We start from the raw sequence: 12,419 nt of genomic DNA on the forward strand, positions 1-12,419 counted from the left end.
TGTGCCTTGGAAATTTTATGACAAGGTATATTTCTAAATAAACTCTTCGTAATATCCACAAGTAGCCCTAACAGGAGCTAATGTTGAGTGGGGCAAAGTTGCGGAGCTTCACCTGTAGCTCTTTTAACAGACACGACAACCCGAAAGACTGATGGGTTTCATCACAGATGAGTTGCTGCAAGGTTGAGTAGCTTGCTAAAGTCACATGGCTCACATATGGTGGGTCGGGATCTAACCCAGGGAGGCTGACTCCAGCACCCTTATTCTGAACCCCTAGTCTAGGCTGCATCCAATAGTATCATGATTGCTACTGAATTGTGTCCCTCCCAAAACCCATATGTTGAAGTCCCAACCTCAGTACACCTCACGATGTATTTAGAGATTAGGTTTTTAAAGAGATAATTAAGGTTAAATAATGTCAGATGGGTGGACCCTGATCCAATATGACTGGTGTTCTTATAAGAAAAAGAAGAGACACCAGGGATGCATGTGTGTCCTGGCCAGCGGGACAAAACAACGCGGGACGAGGAGGAACCTATGGAGGATGAAGGCGAGACAGGAGACACAAAGAGACGGAGGCAAGACAATATTCTGATCAAGCCTCAAACTTTATTTTTCAGCGGGGATATTTATACAGGGCTAACAAAGGGAGGCGGGGCTAGCTGGCGGAAGACAAGTGCATTGGCTCTTGGCTGGTCCGAGTAGGCGGTGCCACACGCCCATTGGATCTAAGGGGATGGGGTGAGGGTTATTGACAGCCTAAGGGGTGTGTGCTTAGGGGGAGGAAGTGATGAAAGTTAAGGGAAGTAGGGCTCCGCAATGTCGGAGGCAGGCAAAACACCCAGTCCTGCAACCAAGCCTCCGCGGCCCGAAGACCCGCGGCTCCCCACACATGTGCACAGAGAAAAGTCCACATGAGAACAAAGAGAGAAGGCAGCCATCTGAAAGCCAAGGAGAAAGACTTTAGAAGAAATCAAACTGCCAACACTTTGATCTTGAACTTCCAGCCTCTAGAACTGTGAGAAAATAAATTCCTATTATTAAGCCATTTAGTTACTATATTTTGTTCTGGTAGCCTTAGCAAATGAATACAGATACTTGCAAAGATATGCATAGTCACTTTATTAGTGACTACTAGAAACAAATTCGATAATCAATTATTAGAAACAAATTCAGTAACCATTTATAAGAGGAATTGATACGATGGAACCCTGTAAGGGCATTAAACAGAATGAGCTTGATTTTTATGCTTTGATATGGATAGATCTCCAAAACCATGTTCAGTGAAAAAATGGTGAAGAATGATATGTAAAGTACAAAACCATTTATGTGAGTTTCAAATAAAAATGCAATAGCTGTATAAGTTGATATATACTTTCGATGTGGTTTTCCCATATTGTGTGGCATTGTCCCTAGAGATAAGCAGGAAGTGGATCTGGGCATGGGGGACAAATGCAAGTTCGAGCTTATCTGGCGTAGTAAAAACAATTTAAAAAGTTCTTTAAATATAAATGAAATGCTAATATTTGTCATTCTGGGAAATGGTTATGTGAGCATTCATTAATTACTCTTTCAGCTTCTGTATATTTTTTATTTCTCAAGATCAAGGTAGTCTTAGTAATAGAAAAAGAATATTGTAGTTGGGATTAGGTCAGTGTAGTCCAGAAATTCCTTAGGAGACATTAAACTGACAGTTTTTGTTTTGTTTTGTTTTCAGCATAGTACAAGTGATTTAAACAAATTTATAAAATATAGTCCTGGGAAATAGAACTTTAGAAATACTCTGGCCACCAGAAATGTTTTTATTCTGTTATTTTACGGTATTGTTTGTATTCATAGATCTAAAATCGGCCTCGTTTGAGAAGTGCTTTTGTCTAACACAAATTTCAAAAGGCATGGAACTTTTGTCATGTGATCACGTTGCTAATTAAGTTGAAAATCATGAAAGGCCGTGATGAAGCAGAACATTTATTTTCTCATGAGCTATTCCACGATTTAGGTGCAGTGCAACAACCATAGTAAGTAGAAAATTTTTCTTCACATCAGGGTTTTTGCCCCCACTCATCCAACAAGTAGGAGAAACGCGACAAACTGGAAGTCACCATTTTCAATAGTACCACTTATGAGCAATACCTATTTTTCTTAAATGGAAAAAAGAAAGTTCTCACAGCCAAACATGGCTGGGATTGTGACTTCCAAGCTCTTCTCCTAATAAGAGAGACTGTGTCTTCACTTGGAGCTCAGCGGAAAGTATATGGGCCTGGGAGTGAGACAGAAGTTGCTTCAAACTCCCCTGTCAGAACTTGCTGGCAAGATGACCTGGGGCAAATTACCTCATCACTTTGAGCCTCAACGTTTGGATCTAAAATGTAGAAATAGTTATCATTACAATTCAGATCAAAGCCATATAAGGTGGTGATTAAGAGTATGAATCCTGGAGCAGATGCCTGCCTTTGAAGCGTGACTGACAACTTCCCAACCACGTGACATTGGGACATCACTCACATCTCTCTGTCCTTGACTTTGCCCAACCTATAGGAAGAGAACCATAACAGTACCTACTTCACAGGTTGTTGGAGAAGCCAATGGGTATATATACATCTCACAGAATCATACCTGGTACATTCTTAGCCTTCACTATGTGTTTCTTACCACAATTATTATACCATAGTTATTGTAGGATTAGAAATAACACATGAAAAATGTGTGGCACTTAATAGGGTTTTATAAACAACTGCTATATTCCAGCCCCAACAAGGAGTATTTGACAATTTGTTTTAAAAAAGATAGAGAGTAAAGTTGGCTGTACAGTTAATAAAAATAGTCATGAATCAAAAAAGTCTCCATGAATGCTCTTTCCCAGGCCTTAAACTATGTCCTCATCTTTCGATCAGGCTTTTCCAAATGTGTGGCATTAATTCTTTATGCCTCCAAAGCTGCCTTTAAGATATAGAAATGTCATCGGTCTCTGTAAAAAGAGATTCAAAACCTCCAAAGAGAATGTAATAATCCAATGTTCAACCCTTCTGGGGATTAGACTTGAGGTGTTAGAAGCTGCTGAAGCTGATGAGTCTGTCTGAGAAGCAGTCATTTACAATACCCCTGTGGCCTGGCAGAGTTAATGCTGCTTTCAGCAGCCCCTAATTATCTCCTGGAAGTAGTCTGAGCAGACTTACAGAGAACACACAAAGAGGTGAGGGCACTAATTACCCCCAAAGGGCATTTTGGCTTCTTATTGGTGTGGCTGAAATATATGTCAGTCCTAACTCTGGCATTCGTCACTGTGCCCTGCTGATCCAAAATTCTATCCCCAGATTTAAATCCATGGATCAATGGAAGATTAAAATAAATCCAGATAGAAACACAGTCAGCAATTTCAACTTCAAGTGAAAATGAATTTATCCTTCTTCACTCCAGCAAGTTGTGCATTCAGTCTGCTGGCAACTTAAAATGGACACAGTTAAAAACTTGAACTCCAATTATTATTACATAGGGAGAACAGCCAAGTGGTTGAAACATAGGCACTGTAGCCAGACTGTCTGCATTTGAGTTACTATGTTTGAGTCCCTGGCCACGTATTCATGGACAATTTATATAACTCCTCAATTCTTCAGTTTACTTGTCATCAATACAGTACCTTGATCACGGGATTGTCATGAGTTTTCTTCACGAGTTAAGACAAATAAAGCACTTAGCACATTGCCTAGCATGTACTAAATTCTTTGTGTGCCTTAGCTTTTGTTACTATGTAAACAAACATAAACATACATAAAACATAAACCATGGCCGTTTGTTGCTGATACACTTGCTTGTCCCATGTGTTGTATACTCTTTATTTTTTTAATGGATAGCAAAGTGTATTTTTCCAAGTTGAAACTACTATCGATAAACTATCCCAAGGATGATGATAATTTGATAATTGAGCTGCACATTCTTTAGACTTGTGCTGTTTAATATGGTAGCCACCAGCTACTCATGGCCACTGAGCACTTGAAATGTGGCTAGTCTGGCTTAATGATGATAACATCTTGGATATATTATGTTAAATATATTAATAAAATTAATTTCACCTGTAATTTTTTTTTTTATGTAGCTACTAGAAAATTTAAGATTATATGTGTGGCTTACATAATATTTCTATCAAATAGCTGCTTTCGATCCAGAGCAGGGAAGCTGTGGGAGGGGCCCACAGGAACAGATTCCCACCCAGGACCAGGAAGTCCAGTGCACAGAATCCACACGCCCTCATCCCCTGAACCCTGCTCCCTCTTAACACCTAGATGGGCAAACCTACAATCTTCAGGTGGCTGTTTCCTCATCTGTAAAGTACAGATGATTATAACAGTACATACCTCCTACTGTGTACCTGAGCATTGACTTAATATGAACGTTGCTCTTAGAGTGGTACTCGAGGCATAATAACTACGCCATACATTTTGATCTATGACGCTATTACTGTGGAGCCGATATAAGGAGGATGGGAAAAAGGATGCAGTAGGGAGAAAAGGAAGCATGATAGTTGCTGAGGAAAAAAAAAAATCCAAAAAGCTGTTTCACAGATAAAGTAACCGTGACTAAGACATGAGTCGCCATATGACCAACTGAACCCCAAGCCAGGGGTAGAACTCAAGTATGGTGACTCTTATACTAGCGATCTTCCTACTATGCCATTATGCTCCACCTCCATCCATACCACCACATCCTACGTTCTTGTCTCTTTTCCCACTTCGGACACTGGAATGGGAAAACTGAGGAATCTCCGTGCTTTTAAAACCTGTTCATTGAAAGCTCCAGCACCTTTCTGCAGAGGCTTACCTCTGTAAGAGCAAGAACTGTCTCATCTACTAGTCCTAATTCTCTATGTGAATCCCATATTAAAATCCACAAGGCAAGATGCCTTATCGTTCCAGAGATCCAACCGCACAAGGCCTGTGGTCTCCTGGCTCATGCTCAAACCCTCCGATGAGCTCCCTCCATGGGTCTTTGCCCTTGTCTGTCCTCTTCCTAATGCTCGTCCCTTAGCCAGATTCAGGAATCACTCCTTAGCTTCCCTCACTCTTCATTCAAATGTCACCTTTTCAGGAACCCGTGTTTAAATTTGCAGTCTCTTGCCCCTTTCTCCGCATTTTCTTTCTCCATCGTAATATTATCTATTAATATATAAATGTCAACAAGTGGTTTTAATATCTGTCCGCCTTTCCTAGAATGTGAGTCCCATGAGACAAAGATTTGTAGTGTCTAGAGTAGAGGTTGGCCTGTATGGATGACTAATGAGCACTTGTTGAATGAACAGAGAATTGATGGGTAAATGTTGAAAACATTCTGCCCTTCAAATGCTTACTCCTGGAGGGAGAATTATAGCCTAGTGAGTTCGAATCCTGGCTTAGTTGCTGACTAGCAATGGGACCACGAGGGAGCCAGTTCAGCTCTCTGACCCTTACTTCTCTCATCTCTAAACAAAGAGTGACAACACTCACCTTCTAAGGTGAATTATGTAGAGTAAATGACATATTTTACATAAAGCATGCCAGGCACAAATTCAGCTGGTAAATCGTAGATAGTCATTTTCATCTCAACATTATAGGATAAATCTATTGGAAGAGAACATTTATTCTGCAAGGCATAATCTCCAGCTCCCCAGGGGTAAGCATGCGTAACCGATGCTACTCCAGCACAGAACAAATTCAGAAAATCATATCATCCTGGGTTCTGACATGTTCATATTTAAAAAAAAAAAAAAGAATAGATGGAAGCAGATTGATTCATAAGACACTTGAGGTCTCTTTCCATTTTAAGTTTTGTCAAGATTTCATCCCTCAGGATCTAAGATTTAAGACTGCCCCAGACAGATGAGCTAATGATAATGCTGAGCTCACAGTGTAGAAATTTATTGAAAAGTAATCTTTTCCATTTTTTTCCCCAGACTCTTACAAATTGAAAAGAAGTCTTTCTAGATTTCTAATTTCCAGTCCATCATGGAAGGAGCTTATCCTGTCCTCACAAGAAAAAGGGTAAACTAAAAATCAACAACTCTACTTCTATCCATCAGAGAATCGAAGTCACAGGACAAACCACCACTCCCAAGATTAGAGAGACAAACAAATACAGAGAATCACAACTTAATAAAGCAGAAAGCCAAGAGCACAAACTGCCACTGGAATCAGTACCAGGCAGAAAACAATAGAAAGAACTCCATGGCTCAGTCTTTATTTAAGAAGAAGTCTCTAGGGAAACCCAAAGACAACAGGAGACAAAAACAAGGATGTTAGGAGAAATTTTAGCTTAGGACACCTACAGCTTTAGCAGACAGTAAACAGAGCCTAATTCCTAACCAGATAAACATAAAACTTCACACTAAAGACCTGTTGACCTCAGATCTTTTTGTCCAGCACAAAATGTCCAGCTGCCGTCAACAACAACGACAACAACAAAATTGCAAGGTTTACTGAAAGAAAAAACACAGTGTGAAGAGAGAGAAAGAATCAGAACCAAAACTCAGACATGGCAGAGATATTGCGACTATCAGGCCAGGAATTTGAAACAACTGAGATATTCGAATGGGAAAAGTGGACAACGTGCAAGAACATATGAATAATGTAAGCAGAGAGATGAAAATGCTAAGAAAGAATCGAGAGGAAATGCCAGAAATCAAAAACGCTGTGGCAGAAATGAGGAATGCCTGAATGAGCTCATCGACAGACTGGACATGGTCGAGAAGAGTTGGGGAGAATGAAGAAAAATGAAGATTCCTTAAAGAAACTGCACTTATTATAAAAGAAATAAATGCTGAACTCCAACTAGGAAATTGGTAGAAGAGCATATCTGAGAAAAGATGCTTGGCATTAGATCAACTTAGTGAACACGAATTATCTGTTGGGATTATCGCTAATTGAATTCAAGGGACTTTAACATTTTACTCGAGTTTTGTGGAGTAAGCATTGTCAAACTGCAATATTTATGACAAACATTTAATGACAAATATATCATGCTTGCTATCTGATGAAATCGCGTTTGTTGGCTAATGAAATAATTTTAAGAGAATGCATTTGTTGGAACGTTTTCATTAATGTGTCATCGTCTTTATTTATTTAGAGTAAAGCACCTGTCTTCATCATCCCCACTTAAATTTATTGTGCATATGTTAGTGCTTCTAAGAAAGCTACTTCCGATCAGCTTTTGTGATGTGCAGTTCCTGGGCTTCAGAACTTATAATTAAATCCTGAATTTAATCTTTTGGGATTTATTTTTAAACCACCAGCACGATCTTTCTTTCCACTCTTTATATGAGTCTTTTGTTGTTAGTGCACTTGCTACTGCATTTCCTTATTTTAAACCCATCTTGGAGAAATTATTTTGTGAGACTGGCCTCACAGGAAAGACAGTGGTTACTATGAAAACTCTAAAATGAATATTTACAGTTTGAGTTGAAGTTATAGGACTCTCTTAACAGAGTCCCGAAGAAAAAGATTCATAGACAAGTTTATTATCTTGAAAGCCCAAAATATAATGTTTAGGGAGCTGGTAAATATACCTCTTAGTCAAGCTGCCTGGAATAAAGAATATTTGAACTGTTGTGTTATTCAATTATTTGCAATAACCAGTTATTATTATTAATGTTTGAATACAATACAAATACTTATTGATCATATGTTAGTTTTTTTTTCAATGCGGACCTTCTTACAATTTTTCTCTTAGTCCCCAAGAAATGAAAGAATTCTGAAATTTTATGAAATTTTACTGAATTTTTATATGTGTTTTTAAAATTTATTTGTAAGGAGTATTTGCTAACTGTTATATTTTATAGCCCAGCACTGCAAGGATCTCTGCATCGTTTTTAAAACTAAAATGGGTAAGTATTTTACTAGAACACTTAACTAAGCTAGGCAGTTTATATGGAATATTCAACACCTCCTCACTTGAAACCTCCGAAAAGGCCTCTACATGCTAGGCCCACCACATTCTTCCATCCCTGTAAAAAATGTTCCAGCCTTTGGGACTCCCCATAGTTTCCTGAACATTCAGGATCTGAGTTTTTTCCTCTGAATCTTCTCCAACACAGACCTGGTGCTTTGGACGAAGTAGGGACAGGAAGCCCACCCCGGCCTCTAGTAAACTCTATTCCCTCAGCACGAGATGGGACTTCACAGGTAGCTGGGTTATGCTATTTCCATAGTGGCATTTGGGCAGAGACAGGCAGAACAACTGCTTTTATTGAAGAAACACCAACCCTCTCATAGCATTTATTCACCTGATGCAGAACCATAAATTGCCAATTAAACTCTAAACCTCTGTATGCAACTAGGCATCCCTGAGCCGTCACTGTGGGAGGAATCAAAGATGTGGGAGAGGGAATCAATTCAAGTGTGAGAAATGGCCAGCACCAAGCAAGTCTTTGCCGATCACGGACATCCACTAGCACAGCAAGGAGCGCTCACGGAGGATGTGCTACACGCAAAGCATGATGCTTCATCCTTCAGGAGCTTACCAGATTGTGCTTGAGACAGTCAAGTAATCAACTCATTGCACAACAAAATAAATGGATTTAGTGTTAGTAGAAGTATATTCAACCTGCTGTAAAAAAGCAAACCAGCTTCCTCAAGTGCATGCTCATTCATGCATTCATCAACTCAACATCGATTGCCTGCCTACTAAGCTGCATGCTCTGTGCTAGATTCTATGGGCACAGAGCTCTCATTCCAGTGGGGACAGATACACAGATGAGTTACAGCGAGTCCAGAGTGGGGAAGAGTTCAGAGAAGGTTGCACATAATCACAGCAGTGAATGTTGACTGCTTGTTCCCCACGTATCAGACCTTCCGCTAAGACCTTCATGTGCACTAGCTCATTTATTAAGTTTCTTGTGTTATATCATTATTCCCATTAAAGAGTAGGGGACAAATATTTTTCTGAAGAAACTAAAGATATTCACACATAGAAATAATAGTCGACATCTTTTGAGTGTTTTTTTATATGCTAAGGATGATTCCAAGAGCTTTATATATTCCAGAATATTTACTAAAAATGCTATTATTACCCCCATTTTTATACACAGAAAGCTGAGGCCCAGAGAGGTCAAATAACTTAGCCGAAGGTTTTTTACGTTAAGTGGCAGAGGTAGGATTTGAGTTCAGATTGTCAAGGATTTTAACCTCTACCTCTTACTCCGCTGCTATGAATTAAGACATTGGAGCTGGATCTTGAGGAAAGCATTTGCCTCATGGAAAAAAGAGCAGGTGTCCCAAGTGGGAGGAGGGTGTACTAGTTTTCTGGGCTACCATACATATCACATTACCACTAACTCAGTGGCTTAAAGAAGAGAAATTTATTCTTTCACAGTTCTAGAGGCTAGAAGTCTAAACTCGAGGTTTTGATAGGGTTGGTTCCTTCCTGAGGCTCTGAGGAAGACTACTATTCATTGTCTCTCTCCTGACTTTTGTTGGCTACTGGCAATCCTTAGTGCTCCTTGGCTTGTAGATGCATTATTCCATCCACATCTTTAATCCTCCACCCTAGAGTGAATTTCTCCTTCTGTTTGCATTTTCTGTCTCTTGTAGGACACCCACCAATGGATTGAGGGCCCACCCTAATCCAGGAAGATCCCAAGATCCTTATCTTAATTACATCTCCAACAATCCTCATTCTAAAGAAAATGGTATTCTGAGGTTCTGGGTGGAAATATCTTCTATGGTCACAATTCAGAGGCTAATGCCATAAAGGGCATATGGCATGTGGCCATAAAATGCATGACAGTTGGGGGAGGTGAAACATACCCCCTACCCCTCTGGGAGGTTCAGGGGTCCTGTGGTCAGGTAGAGATGAGGATGGGGAAGTATTGGTTCTAGACTAAGAAGAATCTTGCCCTGTAGGCAACAGGGTATCAGAGAAGAAATTTCAGTAAAGAAGTGATGTGCTCTGACTCCACTGGGCGTTTGTGACTCTAGAAATAAAAAGGAAGGTGGACTAGAGTGAAGGGAATCTGATGGCAGGAGTGGCAGTGGTTACTGGCAGCGTCTTGAACGAGGGCCGCTGGCTTGGGGGTAGTTCTGCTGAAGAGAAGTAGGCAAACCCTTTGGGCAGGTTATCCTTTGAGCTGAGAATTTACTCCTGTATCTGCTTATAACTCTCAATCTATTTTCCTCAGACTCATCAACCTATTCTAACTAAATTTAGAAAATAAGCCTCTTTTGCCTTTAAATTAATGGGCAAATGCTTAACCAGTGATTAAAATTATATCTACTTTACTCTGATAGCTCACATGTTGAATAATGTCAAATAAGCTAAACTATTAATATCCATTGATGTAAACTATGGGATGAGTTGATGACTTCTGAGTCACTACTTTGCGTGAACTACTCCAAATACAGGTGTACGTCTCCTGATTAGCAGCTTATGCGAACACGTGATGAACATGAGCCTCATTCGACAATTGCATTGCTCCATCCCTTATAACCAGCGTAAATGCCCAGCATTTGCCAGATAAATGACAAAATTTCCATTTGCATTCAGATCGTTACATTCGAATGCTTACAATTTCACGTTGTCAAAAAACAGCAACGTTATAAAAGGGAAATGAATATGATATCAATATATATTCACTTTTAGAAAAACGTACAGCATTTCATATCCATAATAATCACAAGCTCTCTTGTTGAGAATCAAATTTCAAGTTAAGAAGAGTAAAATCCGTTCACTTGGAGATTTGTGGAGACCAGAGCTAAGGTGCTTTAAATTATTTTCAAGAACTGATTTTAAAATCTTATTTCTAAGAAGCATTCTTTCTTATTAGAAAAAATTTTAATGTTTCTTGCTCATTTGCCACGAATAATTGCCAATTTTTATTTCATTATTTGTTCCTCATTTGGCTGTCTTAATAACGTGAGAACACTTATGGAATATCTTCGTTGGGCTCCATCGTTGGGCTCTTCTATTTTCAAAAGTTTCCACATGGGTCCAGTACTGTGTCAGAATTAAAAATATATTAAGCTGTCACATTCTCATTATAAATTCTACATTTGGCAAATATATATGTGTGTGTCTATTTATTTTTCCCCCTTGAAACTTCTTTAACTTGTCTCTTTTAATTATAATATTCTTTTAGTTTTAATTCTCATTAGTTTCGTGTTAGCTTCTTTAATCAGGTTTCATTTTAGATGCAGATTAATAATAAATTTTTCATGAGGCTTCCATAAGATACTTAAAAAATCCGTCAACTTTGCCTTTTGATAGTGATATTAAAAAATAGTGGTTAATTTACAACAGATGTTTCTCTTTTGGGGTGGGGGAGGAATTCAAAATGTCCATGGGTTGATGGCTATATTAGAAACTTATAAAGAAAAGAAAAAAATGGTAGCTCAAATTAAGGACGGTGTTACCTTTGCAATACTTGGGATAACATGGAACCGAGGAGATGTTCCAGATGATTCCTATTCTCTCTCTTAAACTGGATAAGGGATATACCGGCTATGTGTTTTATTCTTAATCTTTAGACACTTCACATATTTTAGAAATATATATTTTTATGTATTCAACATTTAGTAAAGACTTTTTTTTTTTTTCACAAAAAGAGAGAACCAGAATGTACCAGATGGAAAAATGTTCTAGGCCTTCATAAGAAAGCCACATAAATGCCCACCTGGTTCAACAACTGATTTGAGAGTTGAGTAAATACGACTTTTAAATATCTTCCTCTAACCCTACTTCTCAATTCATTTAAAACTTAAATGTGCCAAAATAAAAATAAAAATAAAAAAACAGCAGGCTTTCAAATTGAACACATTTCACTTTTTTGGAACCTCAATCTGAAAAACCGTTATTACAGCAAAGCTAAAAGAACCCAGAATATGCAGCTTCATAAAGTATACGACATATGAGAAACTGAGAGAAATATAGTTCAGGTTTTGGTTTGCAAAGTTTTGTTTTTTTCTAATCTGTTGCTCTTAGTTGTTGTTGTTTTTAACACCTACAGCATCTGGTATTTCTAGGTGGTCTCCCATCCAAGTACTAACCAGGCCTGACCCTGCTTAGCTTCCAAGATCAGACAGAATCAGGCACGTTCAGGTTGGCATGGCCATTGACGCTGTTAGTTGTTTTTGACTAGAATGATCTTTCCTAAAATATAGTCCCTAGAACACTAGCACTGAAAGTTGATTAGGCATTACATACATACAAAAGGGTTCTGTGGTCAAATAATTGTGGGAAATGCTTATCTAAACAAAGTTAAACAGTTTTCTTTACCAGAGGACATGTCAGATTCTTAGTCTGCTAATGTAGGTCTTATAAGACTGGGGTTGGAGAAGATGTTGGTTAGTGTATAGAATTCTTACATTTACTTTCATAGACTATTTTTCTGGACTGGTGTCTCACAAAACACAGTTTGTGATATACTGGCCTAGAGGATGAAGATTCACTTTTACATGACC

At 38.7% G+C, this 12,419-nt stretch overlaps 1 long non-coding RNA gene across 1 annotated transcript; it reads left to right on the plus strand.

The window, feature by feature from the left end:
- Positions 1–539: 539 nt before the first annotated feature.
- LOC120614709 (uncharacterized) lies at positions 540–7,041 on the plus strand. Its single transcript, XR_005656053.1, has 2 exons — positions 540–1,018; positions 5,924–7,041. It is a non-coding gene; the product is annotated as an uncharacterized LOC120614709 (long non-coding RNA).
- Positions 7,042–12,419: the final 5,378 nt, after the last annotated feature.

This window comes from Pteropus medius, unplaced genomic scaffold (genome assembly GCF_902729225.1).
Source record: "Pteropus medius unplaced genomic scaffold, Ma_sr-lr_union100, whole genome shotgun sequence".
Lineage (NCBI taxonomy): Eukaryota > Metazoa > Chordata > Mammalia > Chiroptera > Pteropodidae > Pteropus > Pteropus medius.